The following is a 21,328-nucleotide window of genomic DNA, read 5'->3' as shown; positions in this document are numbered from 1 at the left end:
GGAAGTTCCTGAACCAGGGATCGTACCCTTGCCACAGCAGTCATCCAAGCTGCTACAGTGACAACATCGGACTCCCCAGTATGCTGTGCCACAAGAGAATGCCTGTAAATGAAATCTTATATTTATATAACACACTGTGGTTTTCAAAGCACTTCCTAAGCTGAAAAGATTTTATTTTCACCACAAATTTGTGTCATAGGAAAGGCAGACATTTGCATACCAACTTAAAAACAATGAAACTATTGTTCAACTAGATTAAATGATTTGTCCTTCATCCTACCATTGCTAAATGTTAGAAAACGTATTGGAACACACATGTTTGACAAATAATTCAGTATTGAGAGAGAAGAAAGTGTTTGGCCAGTGTATATGAACAATTTAACTCACAATACATGACACCAAAAGTGAACTCGTTTGACTTTTTCCTTAAGATGATTTGAGCTGATCTTAAACCCAGGCATATTTTCCTATGTTCCTTCTCTGTAATCTAATTTTCCACACTTGATGAAATTTGCGGGGCTGTCTTCTGCGTTCAACATGCTATCTTCCCTTCTGCTTTCTCGGCTTGTCTTTACCCTAGCTGACAACATCTCCTTGAGACTTTCTTGCCAGAATCCTAACTTTTCCCTGATTACTTCAATTTGATTATGATCAAAACAGTGGCACTGACTATAAAAACTGAATTATATTCTTCTCCTCTTCCAGGCTTAGTAAGTTTACTCTGACTTTGCTCTCCATTATTAATAAAGTCTCCCATTTTCCAAACCTAAATGATTTGTTCTGCACTGACAAAATTTTTACTTTACTCATTTTATAACTAATACAGGATATTGTAGAGAATGACGTAAAAGTACAAAGAGGAAAATATAAATTACACACATTCCCACTAACCAAATATCAGTAAAATGTGATTGCTTGATTACTTTTGCTATTTCTTGAACTAAATGCTTAATTAACATTTTAAATTCTTGTTAACAGTGAAGGGATTCAAGTCTACGAATTTTTCTCAAAGTGCAACTTTATCCACATTTCTTAAGTTTGGAGGAAAGTGGTAAAAATGAATTCAGAAAGGCAACATCACGGACTGTGTAAGGCCTTGTAGGCTATTGTGAAAACTTAAGCTTTCACTGAAATGAAAAAGCCACTGGAGAGTTTAAGGCAAAGCAGCAGCATAATTTAACTAAAAGGCTCAACTGAATTGTAAAGTAAAAAGTGCCTATTTAGGAATGCCAGCAAGGCCATGGAAACACAAAGAAGCCTAAGAAAATTAATAAGCAATTTAGCCTTCCCTGTCTGTAGGTAATGAACCCTGTGATTTAACAGAAACATGTTTTATTCTCTATAAGGACAATAACCAAAAGCTAATAAACATTTAAATAAATATTAGCTATTATATTTTCATCTGATCCTAGTGTTTTATATTCATTACATCTGGACTACTGAATCTTACATAAAGAGTACCCAATAAATAAATACCTGCTGGTTTAAAAAGAAAGAAGAAAGGAAGGGAAGGAGAGGGGTGGATAAAAAAGGAGAAAGAAGGAAAGAGGGGACAGGAAAATAATTTAGTCCACCTACTTCTACAAATAAGGAAATATACTGTTTGTGATAAATAACTGAACTAATACATCTATTAACTGATCTCAAATTTTAGAGTATACATAATATAATGAACCTATAATTTAAAAACTCAGAAATATTTTATTTCTTAAAACTGCTGTTAAAAATTGAGCTTGTGTTTGTTTCTTTTGTAAAATGTTTGTTTGCCTTGCCTTCCTCACTAATGTAGATTAAACAAAACAGTTACAGTCTGAGCCCTCCCCCCCGCCCCCATCACACACATACACACACAGAGAAAGACAAATTCCTGTGAGAAACTAAGGTGGTACAAGAAGAGGCACCCAGAGCTGAGCTGACTTTTTTCCCTAAATCAATACAAAACAACAAATAAAAGTGCTAATTTGCACATTTGGACTTGGTTTTGTGATTAGCGTTTGAAAAATTTCAATTTTTATATTGATGATTGTTTATAGAATTTTCTGTCGTTAAAGAGAACTATTTGATGTGTTTACAAAATAAAATACAATCTGCTTCTCTATTACTGTCTTTAGCAGCCCAAGATACAGTGGGAAATGGATTGGAGTGCAAATTTGTTCTCCCCATGTGAAGTAAACTTACTTCTAGCAGAAGTGGCTTCTAAGTCTTCATGATTGAAAACCACCAAAAAGAGAACAGAGATACTTGAACTGAGATTAGCGCAGGAAAGGATTTTTTGTGTGAATCCCCATTTATCCTTTTGTAATGGCTTGTACATCAGATGTACCCCACCTCCACGTCAAAGTTTTCATTTTCAAATACAAATTCCACCCAGAGCCTCAGTACCAAGCTGTGTTCTCTCAGCCTTTCCTGCCGATGTCAAGTTAATAGATCTTGCAGTTAGAATTCATCTGACAGTTTTGTGATGAACATGTGAGGCACAATGGGATACAGAGAGCTCTGCCATCACTGCATTATCATTCCTGCAATTCTAACACCAAAATCCACCTTTAAGTGGGAAGTAATGATTAAATGTCTGGGCCACAGCTTTATTTGTGACTTCTTTCCACATGTAAGAATGACTTGATTAGTAAGTCTCAGGAAGGCAGAATAAAATTTACTATTATCATAGAATGTACATTTATATGAGAATATAAATGACTGAACTTGTAGACTAGAGTGATATCGTATTTTTCATTTCTTTAAATTCAATTATCTTCAGCTAGCCAAATTTATCTTGATTATACTCTGGTTAAACCATCCACACTTCTGGGAGCACAATACACCTCCCTGAATTTTCACTCTGGATACCAAAGAAGGATAACTTTCATTTTAGCTTCTGACATGGAAGCATTTTAAATTTTTATAAGTATAGACTGAATAAAAAACTTGCCACTTACTTGCCTATAAGGGTAAGTTAAGTCACTTTTTTATTTCTATAATGAGAGTTCTCAGAGAGAACATCACAAAGGGTCAATGTGTGGGAATTAATTGGCTGCTGTTTTTATTATGCGGGATTGGTTAGCTGAGTGTCCTTATAATCAAAAAGACCTTAAGACCTGAGCAATGCACAAGGAACCACATACTTAGTATAATTGGCTTTCTCCATGAAAAGAAACAGTAAATTATAAATTGTATCAAATATAAAATTCAAAAATTATGACAGGTGCTAAGGATAAGAATACTTGCCCAAAGCAGAGGCTCCACAGGAGTCTGGGTTGGACCAGACTATAGTTCTTGGAGGATCTCCTGGGAAAACAGAGGGTAAACTGTGGCTTGTTGTGGGGGAAAGACATCGGAGGTAAAGGTCTCGGGAATATTCACCAGCATATGTTCCTCTAGAGGTGGCCATTTTGGGAAAACCTGGCCCCACCAATCAGTAAAGAGGTGGCCTAAATAATCCAGGTGGGATCACAGCATCACCCATCAGTAAATAAGCTGCCTAAAGACCACCCTCCCTAGCACACAGCCACCTCTTATCTCACCTAGAGACAAAGCCCCACCCACCAGAGGGAGAGGAAACAGCCCCACCTACCAGTGGGCAGGCACAAGTCCTGCCCTCAGGAAGCCTACAGCAAGCCTCCACATCAACTTCAGCCACAAGGGGGGGAGATACCAGAAGTAAGAGAGGCTACAACTCTATTGTCTGCAAAAAGGAGATTACTCCAAAAACCTATAAAAATGAAAAGGCAGAGAACTATAACTCAGATAAGGGAGAAAGAAAAAACCCAGAAAAACAGATAAGTTATCTGGAGATTATTAGCCTCTAGGAAAAAGACTTTAAAATAATGATGCTGAAGATGATGCAAGACATTGGAAATAAACTGGAAGCAAAGATTGATAATTTACAGCAAACATTGAGCAAAGAAATACAAGATTAAAACTTAAGCAAGCAGAGATGCAAAATACAATAATTGAAATAAAAAATTCATTAGAAGCAGCCAACAGCACAATACAGAAGGCAGAAGAACGAATAAGCAAGGTGGAGGACAGACTAGTGGAAATCACTGATACGGAACAGAAAAGAGAAAAAAATTGAAAAGAAATTAAGAGAGTCGGGGAGAACTCTGGGACAATGTTAAATGCACCAACATCTGCATTATATGGGTGACAGAAGGAGAAGAGAGAGGGACAGAAAAAAAAATTCTAAGAGATAATAGCCGAAACTTCCCTAACATGGAAAAGGAACCACTCGCTCAAATTCAGGAAGCGCAATGAGTATCATATAAAATAAACACAAGGATGAACACTCTGAGTCATATATTAATCAAACTAACCAAAATTAAAGACAAAAAGAATATATTGAAAGCAAATAGGGAAAAGAAACAAGTAACATATAAGCAACTAGGGAAAAGAAACAAATAACATATAAGCGAACACCAATAAGGTTATTGGCAGATTTTTCAGCAGAAACCCTGCAGGCCAGAAGGCAGTAGCATGATATACTTAACGTGATGAAAGGAAAAATCTTCCAATCAAGATTACTTTATCCTGCAAGGCTCTCATTCAGATTTGAAGGAGAAATCAAAAGCTTTACAGATAAGTAAAAGCTAAATAAGATAATTCAGCAACACTAAACCAGCTTTACAACAAATACTAAAGGAACTTCTCTAGACAAAAAAGAGAAGGCTGCAACCAGAAACAAAAATACTGCAAATGACAAGGCTCACCAGTAAAGGTATATATACAGTAAAGACACAAAATCATCCACAAACAATTATGTCACCAAAATCAGAAATCACAAGAAGAGATGGGTACAAATGCAGGACACTGGAGATGCACTTGCAATTAAGAGACCAACAACGTAAATCAATCTTGTATATGTATAAACTCCTATATCAAAACTTCAGGGTAACTGCAAACCAAAAATCTACAACTGATACACACACACATACAAGAAAGAAAAATCAACTCAAATACATCACTAAAGATAGTCATCAAACCACAAGAGGAGAGAACAAGAGAAGAACCGAAGAAAAAAGACCAACAAAAACAAATCCAAAACAGTTAATAAATTGGGAATAAGAATATACATATCAAGAATTACCTGAAATGTAAATGGACTAAAAGACTCAGACTGGCTGAATGGATACAAAAACAAGACCCATATATAAACTGTCTTCAAGAGACCCTCTTCACTTCTAGGGACACATACAAATTGAAAGCAAGAGGATGGAACAAAATATTCCACACAAACAGGAATCAAAAGAAAGTTGTAGTAGCAATACTCATATCAGACAAAATAGACTTTAAAATGAAGAATATTATAGGAGTCAAGGAATATTACATAATGATGAAAGGATCAATCCAAAAATAAGATACAACAATTCTAAGTATATATGCACCCAACATGGGGTCACCTCAATATATAAGGCAATTGCTAACAACCTTAAAAGGAGAAATTGATGATTATATGATAATAGCGGGGGACTGCAACACCCCACTTACAGCAATGGACAGATCATCCAGACAGAAAGTCAACAAGGAAACACAGGCCCTAAATGAAGCATTAGACCAGATGGACTTAATAGATATTTATAGGACATTCCATCCACAAGCAGCAGAATACACATTCTTCTCAAGTGCACATGGAACATTCTCTAGGATTGATCACATGTTGGGCCACAAATCAAGCCTCAGTAACATTGAGAAAATTGAAATCATATCAAGCATATTTTCAGACTACAATGCTATATGACTGGAAATCAATGACAAGGAAAAAACTGCAAAAAACACAAACACCTGGAGACTACATACCATGCTTCTAAACAACCAATGGATCACTGAAGAAATCAAAGAGGAAATTAAAGAATACCTAGAAGCAAATGACAACAAAGATAAAACACTCCAAAATCTACAGGATGCAGCAAAAGCAGTTCTAAGAGGGAAATTTATAGCAATACAAGCCCACCTCAGGAAACAAGAAAAAGCTCAAATAAACAACCTAACTTTACATCTAAAGCAGCTCGAGAGAGAACAGACAAGACCTAAAGTTAGCAGAAGGAAAGCAATCATAAAGGTCAGAGCTGAAATCAATGAAATAGAAAGGAAGAAAACCACAGAAAAGATCAAAGAAATGAAAAGCTGGTTGTTTGAAAGATCAACAAAACTGATAAACCCTTAGCCAGACTTATCAAGAAAAAAAGAGAGAGGACTCAATAAATTTAGAAATGAAAAAGAAGTAACAATGGACATCACAGAAATACAAAGGATCATAAGAGACTACTATAGCAACTATATGCCAATAAAACGGACAACCTAGAAGAAATAGGCAAGTTCTTAGAAAAGTACAATCTTCCAAGACTAAACCAGGACAAAATATAAAAGATGAATGGAACAATCACAAGTACTGAAATTGAAACTGTGATTAAAAAACTTCCAACAAACAAAAGTCTAGGACCAGATGGCTTCACAAGCAAATTCTATCAAACATTTAGAGAAGAGCTAACTCCTATGCTTATGAAACTATTCCAGAAAATTGCAGAGGAAGGAACACTCCCAAACTCATTCTATGAAGCCACCATCACCCTGATACAAAAACCAGATGAAGATACCATAAAAAAGAAAATTACAGGCCAATTTCACTGATGAACATAGATGTAAAAATTCTCAACAAAATACTAGCAAACCAAATCCAACAATATATCAAAAGGATTGTACATCATAATCAAGTGGGATTTATCCCAGGGATGCAAGAATTCTTCAACATCTGCAAATCAATTAGTGTGATACACAACATTAACAAACTGAAGAATAAAAGCCATATGATCCTCTCAATAGATGCAGAAAAAGTCTTTGAAAAAATTCGACACCCATTTTTTAATAAAAACCCTTCAGATAGTGGGCATAGAGGGAACCTACCTCAACATAATAAAGGCCATATATGACAAACCCACAGCTAACATCATCTTCAATGGTAAAAGCTGAAAGAATTCCTGCTGAGATCAGGAACAAGACAAGGATGTCTGCTCTCGTCACAACATAGTTTTGGAAGTCCCAGCCATGGCAATCAGAGAAGTAAAAGAAATAAAAGGAATCCAAATTGGAAAGGAAGAGGTAAAACTATCACTATTTGCAGATGACATGATACTATACCTAGAAAAATCCCAAAGACACTACCAGAAAACTGTTAGAGCTCATTGATGAATTGAGCAACGTTGGAGGATACAAAATTAATACATAGAAATCGACTGCATTTCTATATACTAACAATGAAAGATCAGAAAGAGAAATTAGGCAAACAATCCCATTTACCATCTCATCAAAAAGAATAATATACATAGGAATAAACCTACCCAAAAAGACAGAAGACCTGTACTCTGAAAACTATAAGAAGCTGATGAAAGACATCAAAGATGTTACAAATAGATGAAAAGACATACCATGCTCTTGGACTGGAAGAGTCAATATTATCAAAATGACTATTCTACCCAAGGCAATCTACAGATTCAATGCAATCCCTATCAAATTACCAAGGACATTTTTCACAGAACTCGAACAAAATCTTTTATAGTTTGTTTGGAAGCACAAAAGATCCAGAATAGCCAAAGCCATCCTGAAAAAGAAAAATGGAGCTGGAGGAATCAGGCTCCTGGACTTCAGACTATACTATAACGCTATGGTACTGGCACAAAGACAGATATATAGATCAGTGGAATAGGATAGAAAGCCCAGAATTAAACTCATGCACCTATAGTAAACTAATCTATGATAAAGGAGATAAGAATATAAAATGGAGAAAAGACAGACCCTTCAATAAATGGTGCTGAGAAAAGTGGACAGCTGCATGTAAAAGAATATGAACACTTCCTACACCATACACAAATAAACTCAAAATGGATCAAAGACGTAAATATAAGACCAGATGCTACAAAACTCTTAGAGGAAAACATAGGCCAAACACTCTCTGACAGAAACCACAGCAATATCTTCTCAGATCCACCTCCTAGAGTAATGACAATAAAAACAAAAATAAACAAATGGGACTTAATTAAACTTAAAAGTTTCTGCACAGCAAAGGAAATCCTAAACAAAACAAAAAGACAACCCACAGAATGGGAGAAAAATCTTTGCAAATGAAGTGACTGTCAAGGGATTAATCTCCAAAATTTATAAACACCTTCTACAGCTCAATACCAAAAAAAAAAAAAAAACCACCAAAAAATGGGAGGATGAGCTAAATACAATTCTCCAAAGAAGCCATATAGATGCCACAAATCATATGAAAAGATGTTCAACATCACTCATTATTAGATAAATACAAATCAAAACCCCTATGAGGTACCACCTTACACTGGCCAGAATGGCCAGCATCAAAAAGTCTACAAACAATAAGTGCTGGAGAGGGTGTGGAGAAAAAGGAACCCTATTACACTGTTGGTGGGAATGCAAACTGGTGCAACCACTGTGGAAAACAGTATGGAGATTCCTCAGAAAACTAAAAGTAGAATTACCATTTGATCCAGCAGTCCCACTCCTGGGCATCTATCCAGAGAAAACCATGACTCGAAAAGACACATGTACTCCAGTGTTCACTGCAGCACTATATACAATAGCCAAGACATGAAAACAACCTAAATGTCCATTGACAGAGGAGTGAATAAAGAAGTGGTACATACACACAATGGAATATTACTCAGCCATTAAAAGGAAAGAAATAATGGCATTTGCAGCAACACGGATGGACCTAGAAATTATCATGCTAAGTGAAGTCAGTTAGATATCGAGGCACTAACATCAAATGCTATCACTCACATGTGGAATCTAAAAAAAGAACACAATGAACTTCCTTGTAGAACAGATACTGACTCACAGACTTTGAAAAACTTATGGTTTCCACATGAGACAAGTTGGGGGCTGGGAGGATGTGCTAGGCGTTTGGGATGGGAATGCTATAAAATTGGGTTGTATGGAGTTCCCATCGTGACTCAGTGGTTAATGAATGCGACTAGGAACCAAGAGGTTGTGGGTTCAATCCCTGGCCTTGCTCAGTGGTTAGAGATCCGGCGTTGCTGTGGGCTGTGGTGTAGGTTGCAGACATGGCTCGGATCCCGCATTGCTGCCGCTGTGGCGTAGGCCACTGGCAACCGCTCTGATTGGACCCCTAGCCTGGGAACCTCCATATGCTGTAGGTGCAGCCCTAGAAAAGGCAAAAAAAAAAAAAAAAAAAAAAAAGACAAAAAAAAATTGGGTTGTGATGATCACTGCACAACTATAAATGTAATAAAAATCATTAAGTAATAAAAAAAAGTCCCTCATACAACAAAAGAAGAAGAAGAGTAAATAAAGCTAGGCCAAGAGTCTAATCTACAACTTAATAAAAAAATTAAAAAAGAATTCTTGCCAAGTGTGGGTCTAGGCAGGATGCTGTTTGGCACTATCAAGGCCCCAGGCTGGGAAGCTGAGTAACTCAGCCTCTGTGAGTATAAAAAATGTAAGTTCTCCCAGGAGAAAAGCCTTCTGATGTTGTTGGAGTAAGTCCCAAAAAAAGAAAGCCCCAGGAGGAAGGAACTTTGACTATCATGTCCACTGCCAGAATACAATCATATGCCCAGCTTTCTAAAGCACAGGCTTGCAAATATCAAATTATCATTTCTAACAAGTCCATATACAGCTACTGCTGTGCATTCCCCAAATGGTCTCCCACCATCCCGTCCCTTCTTGGTCCTAGATGCTTCAAAGAGGCATCACCTGGCAGGGGGGCAACACGTGGCAGAGAAGAGCACCTCCAGGATGCAGCTTTCCCACCACTGGTTTCAGTTCTGATTAGCACTTAAGTGAGACTGGTTGTTAGATACTCTAGATGTCATCCCTGAACCACTGCTCCGAGTATCTCTAGTGTGCAGAGCAGTGTCTGCCACGCAGTCACTGCTCCGTAAGTTTCTATGAGTAAACTGAAGTACAAGGGACTTAATTTCCTTATGTTGCATTTTCTTTAGCTGCACCCATGGCATATAGAAGCTCCCGGGCCAGGGATCCAGTCAGAACCACAGCCACAACCTATGCCATAGCTACAGCAACGCCGGATCTTTAACCCACTGTGCCAGGCTGGGGATTAAGTCCATGCCACTGCAGAGATAATGCTAGATCCTTAACCCACCACAGCAGGAACTCCCTTAACTTGTATTTTTTAGTGATGCATTTTCCTGGAAAGATGATCTGTTTGCTAGTTCAACCCAGCAAATACCAAATATCTGCACTGGTGTTATCCACATTTCTAATGCCATCCATCTGGACAAACCCTGACTCAACACCTACTATGTGGCAGAAATCCTTCTGGGCCCTGTAGTGGTAGTCCAGGAGCCTGAGGGAGATGGAGATGTGTTTGGACTTCTTCCCAAAAGAACAGATCCCATAAATAATTTGCAAATAAGAGAGAAAATTGGATGCCAAAGAGATTAAATGGCTCACAAGTGTACTACCATTCTTCAGGCTCAACTGGACTTCTTTTTGGCTTTAGTTATAGTTGTCTAAGAGTTATTTTTTATGATCAGCTAAAGGCATAAAAACAGGCACAAGCATATGACAGGTCAGGCTGCATAAGATTGAGGAGACCTCTAGGCACACATGTGCACAAAAAACAACCTATACTCATTGCCTACTTACTATGTGTCAAGACAAGCCTTTCATTCAGTATCTAAAACCATCTCACAAGCAAATTCTAGTCTTCAACCCACTTTACACATGACATAACTAAGTTGTGAGAGGCTAAATGATTTGTCCAAAGGTATAGAGCTGATAAGTGGCAAGGACAAAATGTTATCTTCTGTCTTTCTGCCTCTAGGGTTTGGGTGACAAGCATTGAAGTATCTATCTTGTAAAGATGTAAATCTAGCACACTAAGCTTCTTTGAGATTGCAAATTTAAATCCAATATTTAAACTAGGGCAGTCCTTACACTTTTCTGGGTCACTTTAATTTTCTTCCCAGCCTTATGAATTGCTACAAGTTGCTATGGTAACACTCCCATCTTTTCCTTCCACTCTTTGTTCATCAAGCTGTTCTCTCCAACACCTTCATCCAGGCTGGTATGGTCCCATAAGTGACTGAATCCACCCTGGCAAAATGGCTAGGGTCTGCTCAGCCAAATTTCAAGTGAACATGGATTTACTTGTTGAACCTCCTCATTCCAACCACTCAGAGTCATGCTCTTTCCCCTATTCTCTCGATGCCTTCAACTACTGGTTTATTGCGTATTACTGTATCTATATACTGACCCTACTTACCATTACAGCTTGGCTCATACTCCATTCTTTTTATATCCCTGAAATTGATCTCTTTCTCAAATTTCCTGAAGGATATAGATTTGTCTCTCATCTTTGACTTTGAATATTCCTGGGCAGACTGCAGAGAGGATTGACATATTCTTTTTTCTGCCTTTCCACTAGCCAAGATACCTAAAGACTTTATTTTACTATACTCAATTACAAGCCAAGATGGGACTAGGTACCACATGTCTTATATCTTTCAGAGTACCCGACCTAGCCTTTTGCATGTAGTAACTACATAAATAAGTTAATACACAGGTGAAGGAGAATCTAATTTAAGAGGTAAAACTTGTATTTCTTTCCTTCTGTAAAATTATTAATTTTATTAATAATTTAATAAAATTCTGTAATTATATTAGCTATAATTTATAAGATACCTACAATATATTAGACACTAACCTGGGTATTCTTTATAATTTTAAATTAAATAGCCTCCAAAATATGGAGAGTAAATGTTAGTATCCCCTTTTTATGGTTGTGAAAAGTCCGGTTAGGTAGGTTCAGAGAGTTTAAATAACTAAGGATGACCTCTTAGGGAATAAGAGGAAGAGAGATTTGATCCAATGTCCATCTAACTCCAAATCCTGGACTTCCCTCTTTCTACTATATCACACTGCTTCTTTGCTGAGGGAGTCTTATGAAAATATTCCTCTTAAAATTGGCAGGTGTTTCCAGGAGATGGAGAACTAGCATGTTGTCTTTAATCTATTACCACAGACTAGCTGATAAGAGAGCATCAAGGTATCTCCTAGCAGAAAGAACAACCTTGTAGAAGTAGAACTTGGGATAACTTAATTTTGATGGGAGAGAAAGGAAATTTAAGAAGATTCAAATATGCCCAAGAGTGGAACTGCTGGGTCATATGGGAGTTCTGTGTATAGTTTTCTAAGGTACCGTTCTCCATAGTGTTCTACCAGCTTACATGCCCACCAACAGGGCAGGAGGGTTCCCTTTTCTCCACAACTCCTCCAGCATTTGTTATTTGTGGACTTATTAATGACTGCCATTCTGACTGGTGTGAGCTGCTATCTCATGGTAGTTTTGATTTGCATTTCTCTAAAACAAGGGATGTTGAGCATTTCTTCATGTGCTTGTTGGCCATCTGTACATCTTCCTTGGAAAAATGTCTATTCAGGTCTTTTTACCATTTTTCCATTGGGTGACTGGCTTTTTTGCTGTTGAGTTGTATAAGCTGCCTGTATATCCTAGAGATTAAGCCCTTGTCCGTTGCATCATTTGAAACTATTTTCTCCCATTCTGTAATTTTTCTTTTTGTTTTCTTTTTGATTTCCTTTGCTGTTCCAAAGCTTGTCAGTTTGATTAGGTCCCATTGGTTTATTTTTGCTTTTATTTCTGTTGTTTTGGGAGACTGACCTTACAAATGTTTATTCGTAAGTTGATGTCAGAGAAAGTTTTGCCTCTGTTCTCTTCCAGGAGTTTGATGGTGTGTTGTCTCATATTTAAGTCTTTCAGCCATTTTGAGTTTATTTTCATGCATGGTGTGAGGGTGTGTTCTAGTTTCATTGATTTACAGGCAGCTGTCCAGGTTTCCCAGCAATACTTGCTGAAAAGACTCTCTTTTTCCCATTTTATGTTCTTGCCTCCTTGTCAAAGATTAATGGACCATAGGTGTCTGGGTTTAGTTCTGGGTCCTCTATTCTGTTCCATTGGTCTGTATGTCTGTTTTGGGACCAGTACCACACTGTCTTGATGACTGGCTTTGTAATAGTGCCTGAAGTCTGGGAGAGAGATGCCTCCTGCTTGGTTTTTGTTCCTCAGAATGGCTTTGGCAATTCTGGGTCTTTTGTGGTTCCATATAAATGTTTGGATTGTTTGTTCTAGGTCTGTGAAAAATGTCACGGGCAATTTGATAGGGATTGCATTGAATCTGTGGATTGCTTTGGGTAATGTGGCCATTTTTACAATATTAATTTTTCCAACCCAGGAGCATGGAATATCTTTCCATTTCTTGACATCTTCTTGAATTTCCTTGATTAATGTTTTATAGTTCTCAGCATGTAAGTCCTTTACCTCCTCGGTCAGGTGTATTCCCAGGTATTTGATTTAGGGGGGGGTGCAATTTTAAAAGGTATTGTATTTTTGTATTCCTTTTCTAATATTTCATTGTTAGTATACAGAAATGTGACTGATTTCTGAATGTTAATCTTATATCCTGCTACTTGGCTGAATGTGTTGATCAGTTCAAGTAGTTTCTGGGTTGAGTCCTTACGGTTTTCTATATGTAGTATGATGTCATCTGCATACAGTGACAGTTTTACCTCTTCTCTTCCTATATGGATGCCTTTTATTTCTTTTGTTTGTCTGACTGCTGTGGCTAGGACTTCCAGTACTATGTTGAAAAACATTGTTGAGAGTGGGCATCCTTGTCTTGTTCCAGATTTTAGTGGGAAGGCTTTCAGCTTTTTTCCATTGAGTATTATATTTGCTGTATGGCTTGCCATAAATGGTTTTGATTATGTTAAGGTATGTTCCCTCTATACCCACTTTGATAAGAGTTTTGATCATGAATGGATGTTGGACTTTTTCAAATGTTTTTTCTTCATCTATTGAGATGATCATTTATCTGAACAAAACTTTCCTTAAAAAAGACACATGCACCCGCATGTTCATCACAGCACTATTCACAATGGCCAAGACATGGAAACAACCCAAGTGTCCATCGACAGATGATTGGATTAGGAAGATGTGGTTCATATATACACAATGGAATACTACTCAGCCATAAACAAGAATGAAATAATGCCATTTGCAGCAACCTGGGTGCAACTGGAGACTCTCATACTGAATGAAATAAGTCAGAAAGAGAAAGACAAATACCGTATGATATCACTTATATCTGGAATCTAATATATGGCACAAATGAACCTTTCCACAGAAAAGAAAATCGTGGACTTGGAGAATAGACTTGTGGTTGCCAAGGGGGATGGGGAGGGAGAGGGATGCATTGAGAGCTTGGGGTTAATAGATACAGACTATTGCCTTTGGAATGGATTAGCAATGAGGTCCTGCTTTGTAGCACTGGGAACTATGTCTAGCCACTTATGATGGAGCATGATAATGTGAGAAAAAAGAATGTATACATGTATCTGTAACTGGGTCACCATGTTGTGCAGTTAAAAGAAAATTAAAGAAAAGAAAATTCAAATAAGTATCTTCTCAAATTAAGAGGGGAGTAAGTCTACAGTTCAATGCCTTGCATGGAAAAGACAAGGACACTAAATGATCAGGAGAGGCAGAGAACCAGAAGCCACAAGAAGGAACTAAGAGAATAGAGTGGGAAAGAAGGGATGGGTGCTGAAAACAAGGTTTCCTACTTCACAAAAGGGGAAATTCCCTAGCTCTATTCTTTTTCCCATCTCTGGGTCTCATGACAGGGGTGGTGCCATTACTACAAAAGACAACAGGGTAGGGCAGGATAAAAGAAGTAGAAGAGATTCCATACTGAAATAACATCAATACTTAAAGTTACCTACTGATGAATAAGGGCACTGTAAATCCAATTCAACCCACAGATTTACTTTAAAAATTAAAAGCATGCCCTGCTCGAATTAGTAGATAAAAGGATGTAACCATCCAAAGCATCAGAAAGTAAGATTATTTGATGGTTACTAGTACTTTTAGATTTGAGTCCATTGATAGAAAAAAATTTAAATGTAAATGACAGTCAAATGAAAAAGTAGGCTCTGGGCTAAGGGCCATATTCCCACTTCAGAGCCAAGGATCACCTTAAAGAACTCTAAACATAGGGGCTGGTATATCTTTAGCTGAAGCACTTACTGCAAAAAGGAGTTATTGGCCTCTCTCTGCTTACAGAATACATCTTTAAGGCAGCACACTTCTATCTTAGGTGGTCAGAGAAGCTTAAGAAGTCTAAATATGTAACTTTCTCTGATAGAGAACTTAGGAATGTACCCCAAAGTTGCTCTCAGGGAGTGTGGTCTTTTCATTTTTGGAAAAATCTTACTCTTCTTTTTGATTATTCTCTTGAACTAAGTCCTTGCATGAATAAAAGTCCTTTGAATTGTAGACACAGATGGCCACTCAAACCAGGGCAAGCAAATGCTATTACTCCAGCCCAGGGCCCTCGGCTCCTTTGGCCATTTCTGTGTGCCTTTGTGCTTGCTTTGCTGTCTACTGCCTTCTGTGGCTTCACCAAGTATTGTTCTTGCAAGAACTCCTCCAGCTACTGAGCTGCACACTCGGGGAGCTGGACATGCCTGGAAGTTTGTGTCCCTCTGAGTCCTGAGCCAGTGACTGATGGTGCAGGGCAATGAAAGTTCAGCTTTTCAGTCCCAGGTCAAGAGGGCTCTCAGGCTGAAGCTAACTTCCAGGGACTGTCTGAAATCACAAATTACTCTCCTCTTCTCTTAGAGTTCTTTCTCCACTTCTTTTCAGCTTCTCTTGGGAGTACTTCCTTAGTCAATTACTCGCCTATGAGTCCTCATCTCAGAGTCAGCTTCCAGAGAAGCTGACCTAAGACAGCAGACCAAATAAAAAATGGCCGGAGGGGCTTAGGTAACGCTGCAAGAGGCAATCACAGACACAGACACATAACACAGCACTGTCTTGGGGACTGGAGCTCAAGAGCATTTGGGTCCTCACTGTACCTCCATCATGCTCACATGTTTGGTATCATATGCGTGTGTGTGTGTCTCAGCATCTTCCCCAATCCCCCCACTGCAGACACCCTTTCCCAACTTCAAGCAACCATATCCAAGGACACTCAGGTCAGAAGTATAAGACTGGTCACCTAAGTGTGCCCTTTCATCAGAGATGCCCACACAGACATACGCACACATACAACCTGCTTAGGCTGTAAGGTATACAAGCGAATTAAACTGGAGGGGAGTAGAAAAAAGTTAGGTTTATAAAATATGGATACATTGGCATATTACTATAAATGTTTTACATGTGAAAATACACTAGTCATTATATAATACAGAAAATGTACATGAGAATAGAACATTTAGAACAATTTATTGGCTTTATTAGCCTTTCACATAGGTATAGCTACCTTGTTTTCTAGAATATATGAATGAGAAATAATATATCTTACTTTAAAGAAGTATTTGTGTGAAGGGGAAGTCAGTGAGAGGCCTCCTCTGTGCACCTTAAAGAGTATGAGTGAATATTCACATGTTTCTTGGGCCTGTCTTATGTTTTATGATCCAGGCCATTACTGAGACAATTCAGAACCCTATCTCCCAATATCTCCCAATCTTTCCCTCTTCTTTTCTGCCAGGAGATGTGACATTGACCAAGAGTCACATCTATCCTATGGGCACGGGTTTCAAAAATTTTTGGCCTATATTGATATCACAACCTGATATATACCCGCATATGCACATACGAACAAAACATGTGAAAATAATCAAAACATTCCGTGAAGTAATACTTCTTCCTACCACTAATGCACTCTGTTTTCCATTGTTTTGTTATGGCTGAGTCTATTTCATTTTTTAAAACACTAGCAGAAGCAAGGAAATTGATTTCAGGGTCCATTAATGGGTTACAACTAGTGCCTTGGGACATTAAAGGCCTGCATCTAAAGGCTAATATTACCAGAAGCACTGCCCCTATAAGTCATTATCATCCACTAACACCTTATTGTGCATCAACTCATTATTCATGTAACAAATGTGTTTTGAGTGCTTGCTCCATGCAGGACTTTTTGATGAGAGCCAAAAAAGACAGAAACACAAATAAGTACTCATGTTTACCTTTAAAAGCTCACCAGCAGGGTCCTTAGTTGCAAGCAGTAGGAGACTATTCTGGCTGATATGATACATAGGAGCTTTATATGCTTTACATAGTATATACTTACAATAAAGAGTTTTATAGTTATATAGACTACATAGATGATAGCTATATATATATATAGATATGATATAGATATATAGGTATAGCTATAACTATAGCTATAGTTATAGATACACAGTAGCTTTCCCAGGACTACCAGGAAAGAGAGAGAAGCACAGAGAAAGTTGCATGGCCTGAGCTACAATCATGATCACTCCCCAGCAATGGTCCACAGCTGTCCCTACTGGCACTCCAACCTACATTGTACATGGCCAGCACCCCAAGCCAGCCCTGACCTCAATCATTATCACTGGCCATCACTGCCATAGTGCCCTGGGACAGGCCATGTGGTGGCCACAGTGGCCTTTCCCAGTCTTAGATGAAATTTCCTATCACTGCTTCTCTGAGACACCAGCTCTTGAATAAGAGTCTGCTGTGATTGCGCCTGACTGACCTTGGGCCATGTGCCCCTTGCATGGTGACTTAGAGCTTAGAATCTGGCATCAGATTCCTTGGGTTCAAAGTTTAGCTCTTCCAATTACTGCTGTGTGACTGTGAGCAAGTTAGTTTTTTTTCTGTGTTCTCCAGTTTCCTCAGCTGTAGCAATTTGATAATACTGGTACCTACTTCACATAGATTAGTAGATTTAAGATGGTTATAGTTGGCTTATATATTATGAGAGCTGTTACTGAGGATTAGATGAGTTACTACTCGTCAAGTAGTTAGAAGTGATACCTATTACTACGGAGAGTTAGGAAAGGGAGTGTCTGAAACTTTCAGATCTTAACATGGAAGATGGGCTCAGCCTCAAATCAAGACTCAAAATATGGAGTAATTTCCAACACACATGATGGGCAATCACAGAATGGCTACTAACATAGTAGAAAAGTTAAAAGATGAATTGAATGATTATATCCCTACTCTTGGAGGTCAGGGCTCTGAAGGAATGAAGCCCAGCATGGGATGGAGAGCAGGAGTTATGAAAAGGTCTGGAGCTTTGGGAGCTCTGAACTATAGAAGCCAAGATGCCAGAAATCTGTGCGAGGAAAACATCAGGGGAAAGGTAGAGTGGAGAGAGGAGGGGGCATGGATGCCAGAGGCTTCCTCACTCGACAATTTTGTAATGGATGACTCTTGTTTTTTCAGACCAATATGACATTCTAGGGCAGGAGTCTTCAAATACTTTCACACATATATCCCCTTAAAGAATTTTGCCAACTATTTACATCCCACAGATTTTTAGGTTAACATCTAAAATGTTATCATGATTTAAATAGTCAAAAATGTTGTGATTTCTGTCACATAATATATATGCTTTAAATATATTCCTCAAAATCTTCAAGCTTCAGAGTTAGCTTTTTTAACTTATAGAAATTCTCTGCTGTTAAAAGAAACACGGCAAATAAAATCCTCGTTTCCAAATCAATTGGGCAAACAGACAATTTTTGTCAGAAAGAAAATGTCTGAATTTATATTTAAACTGAAATGCATGTGTTAATCTGTGTTGCTGGGTTAATCATCCAATTTTGAATTCCATTCTAAGAGAGATAGAGAAGGCTTGGAGCCTTGTCTTGAGTTTGGGGCCTGAAGTAAATAATATGTTTCTCCTTTAAAGTTTTACCACTAGAAGCTTATTTTCATGTTCCTCACACAATGTGCCCTTATGAGCTGCAAAGTCTCAAACTGTACCTTTGGCATCTTGATGTTTAAGTTCTGAGCAAGGCATCATGGTCCATTTAGGGTGGGTGAAGTGAGAAGGAGGTAACTGTAGAAGAGGAGACAGGGAGAGAAAACTTGTAGCCCATAAGCTTGTTCTTAGGTGGCCAGTTCAGAAAAGGACACATTTAGAAGTTAAAGAATGGAAGTTTATTCCTTAAAATGATCCCAGCTTATGTATTCACTAAAAAATCTAAACTGGAGTGTGTGTTCCAGAAGTTAAGCTGCTAGCAAAGACATAAATAAACGTATAATCTAAAATATTAGCACCATTTGCTGAATGTCCCTTTTCCTTTTGTTGTGGAGATGGCGGGGAGAAGAAGGTGACCCACTCTACCACACTGGCCCTGATTGGCTCAAACTTTAGTTACAGTATCTATATAAAATGGAAAATATGCATAGAATGACATAAAGAATTTTGCATTTGATATTGCTCTAGAATAGGTTTTGTTGGTCTGCTGGCTTTGTTTGTTTGTTTGTTTGTTTTTGTCTTTTTATCATTTCTAAGGCCGCTCCCATGGCATATGGAGGTTCCCAGGCTAGGGGTTAAATCGGAGCTATGCCACAGCCACAGCAACTTGGGATCCAAGCCACGTCTGCGACCTACACCACAGCTCACAGCAACGCCGGATCATTAACCCACTGGGCAAGGCCAGGGATTGAACCCGCAACCTCATGGTGAGCCACGACGGGAACTCCCTGTCTGCTGTTTTTCAAAAAAACAAAAAAACAAAAAACAAAAGACTGGAACACACACTCCAGTGAGATTTTTTAGTGCTTAGTGTTTTTAGTGTTTGCTTTTGGTTCCAAATTAATCTTGACAAAATATTGCATTTAATCATGAAATGATATGCTATGCTACTTAGAAAAATTTATAAATCAAAGAGAAGCAAACAGTGAGATACTAAGGAATTTTGCCAAAGCATTTTATAGGGGGGAGCAAATGGATTAGGTAGTCAAAGTCCTTAGGCCTCCATACAACTCTGAAGGCAGCCTCGGAGCCTCTGGAGCCAATACCAGTGACCACCTCCGCAGAGGTCTGGTCTCCAGCAAGGGACTTTTGTCACCACATCTAAGAAGTCTGAGTTGGCCACAAATATTTAGACACTTTTAAGCTAGATTCCCCAATCACTGTCAAACTGAATCTAAACAGAAATCTTCCTTGCTTTAACATGTGTATAACTGACAGCATTCAGTAGAAAATGAGAAATCTACACACAAATCTTTACACATTTTCAGGTCAGGGAAAATCTTTGAGGAATTAATTATGTGTCTTGGAACTCCTGTTACTCAATTTGTTATGGCAATTCCTGTGTGCCAAACGGAGTTTTCCACTCCCAGGCCTTCACTTTCCCCCTTAATGATGTGGAAATAGAAGCCCTCAGAAAGAACCAAAGCTAAGTAAGTGGCAGAAAGAAAGAAAGAAAAAAGGAAGGAAGGAAGGAGTAGGGAGGGAGAAAAGAGGGAAGTGGGGGCAGAGAGAGGGAGAGAGAAAAAATCTATTAAATGCAAAGCACCTAACCAGATTCCTTTGGACTAAGCTTTTCTTCCAAGAGGAGCAGATTATTTCTGCTTTTCCTTCTTTCTTTTGTTCCCCTGTATTTGTCTTCAGGCAATTGTCCAGCAATTGTAAAAACTCCATGAAAGGACTAAAACAGAGCACAGAAACATGGCAAACTGCTGTGGAAATGCACTTTGGAGAGTGATGCTGAAATTGCCGTAAATAGCTCTTCAAGTCTAGGAGCAGAGAGCAAGAGCATCATGGCCTATGGCCCTCAGTGGCCTGCCTTATGCTCTGATTGAGCCAGAGCACCGGAAGGGAGGGACAGAGTGAAACAAGGGAAACAAAATGTAAGACAACCAGTTCAACACTAGACCATTCGACACACAGCTCAGAACTTCCCTTAGGTTATTAGACTCCCTTAAGGACAAATGATAAATTTTATTCTATCTGTTACTAACGCCAAATGAGAAGAAACACTGTCCCCTTTACCCCACCCCCATATAGTATAATTCCTTTGGCATGGTGATTTTAGTTTAATCTCCAATTGCTCTCTTCCACCAATACCAAATATTATTAAAGACAAATTTTGAGATTATATTTTCTAAGTTTTTTAAACTTTTTAATTGGAATAAGTTTTGTATCAAAACCTACTTAGGGACTGCCTAGACTTGACCTTCTGTCTAAACTATAAGCCTTTATTTTCTAAATTTTTTAAAAAATTATAGTTGATTTACAATGTTCTGTCATTTCTGCTGTATGTAGAGTGACTCAGCCATACATATATAAACATTCTTTCTCTCACATTATCTTCCGTCATGTTCCAGCACAAGTGATTGGATATAGTTATCTCTCCTATACAGTAGGACCTCACTGCTTATCTACTCCAAATGCAATAGTTTGCATCTACTAATCTCAAACACCCAGTCCATCCCATTCCCTCCTCCTTTCCCTTGGCAACCACAAGTCTGTTCTCCATGTCACTCTCA

The 21,328-nt window shown here is 38.3% G+C and overlaps 1 long non-coding RNA gene across 4 annotated transcripts in view; it reads right to left on the bottom strand.

The window, feature by feature from the left end:
- LOC146405682 (uncharacterized) overlaps nt 1–21,328 on the bottom strand; it is a 327,565-nt gene that overhangs the window by 110,495 nt on the left and 195,742 nt on the right. For 2 of the 4 annotated variants that reach the window (XR_014838567.1, XR_014838565.1), the window contains exon 4: nt 18,810–18,887. The exons of the other annotated variants lie outside the window; for them this stretch is intronic. This is a non-coding gene — a long non-coding RNA (uncharacterized LOC146405682). Of the gene's footprint in view, nt 1–18,809; nt 18,888–21,328 lie in introns of those variants that run through there. 4 annotated transcript variants of the gene reach the window in all.

This window comes from Sus scrofa, chromosome 2 (genome assembly GCF_054392235.1).
Source record: "Sus scrofa isolate SSC_HxYL_T2T_F1_AM1 chromosome 2, Sscrofa_HxYL_maternal_Yorkshire_Landrace_v2.0, whole genome shotgun sequence".
Taxonomy (NCBI): Eukaryota; Metazoa; Chordata; class Mammalia; order Artiodactyla; family Suidae; genus Sus; species Sus scrofa.
This window is presented reverse-complemented; position numbering and strand designations above follow the sequence as displayed.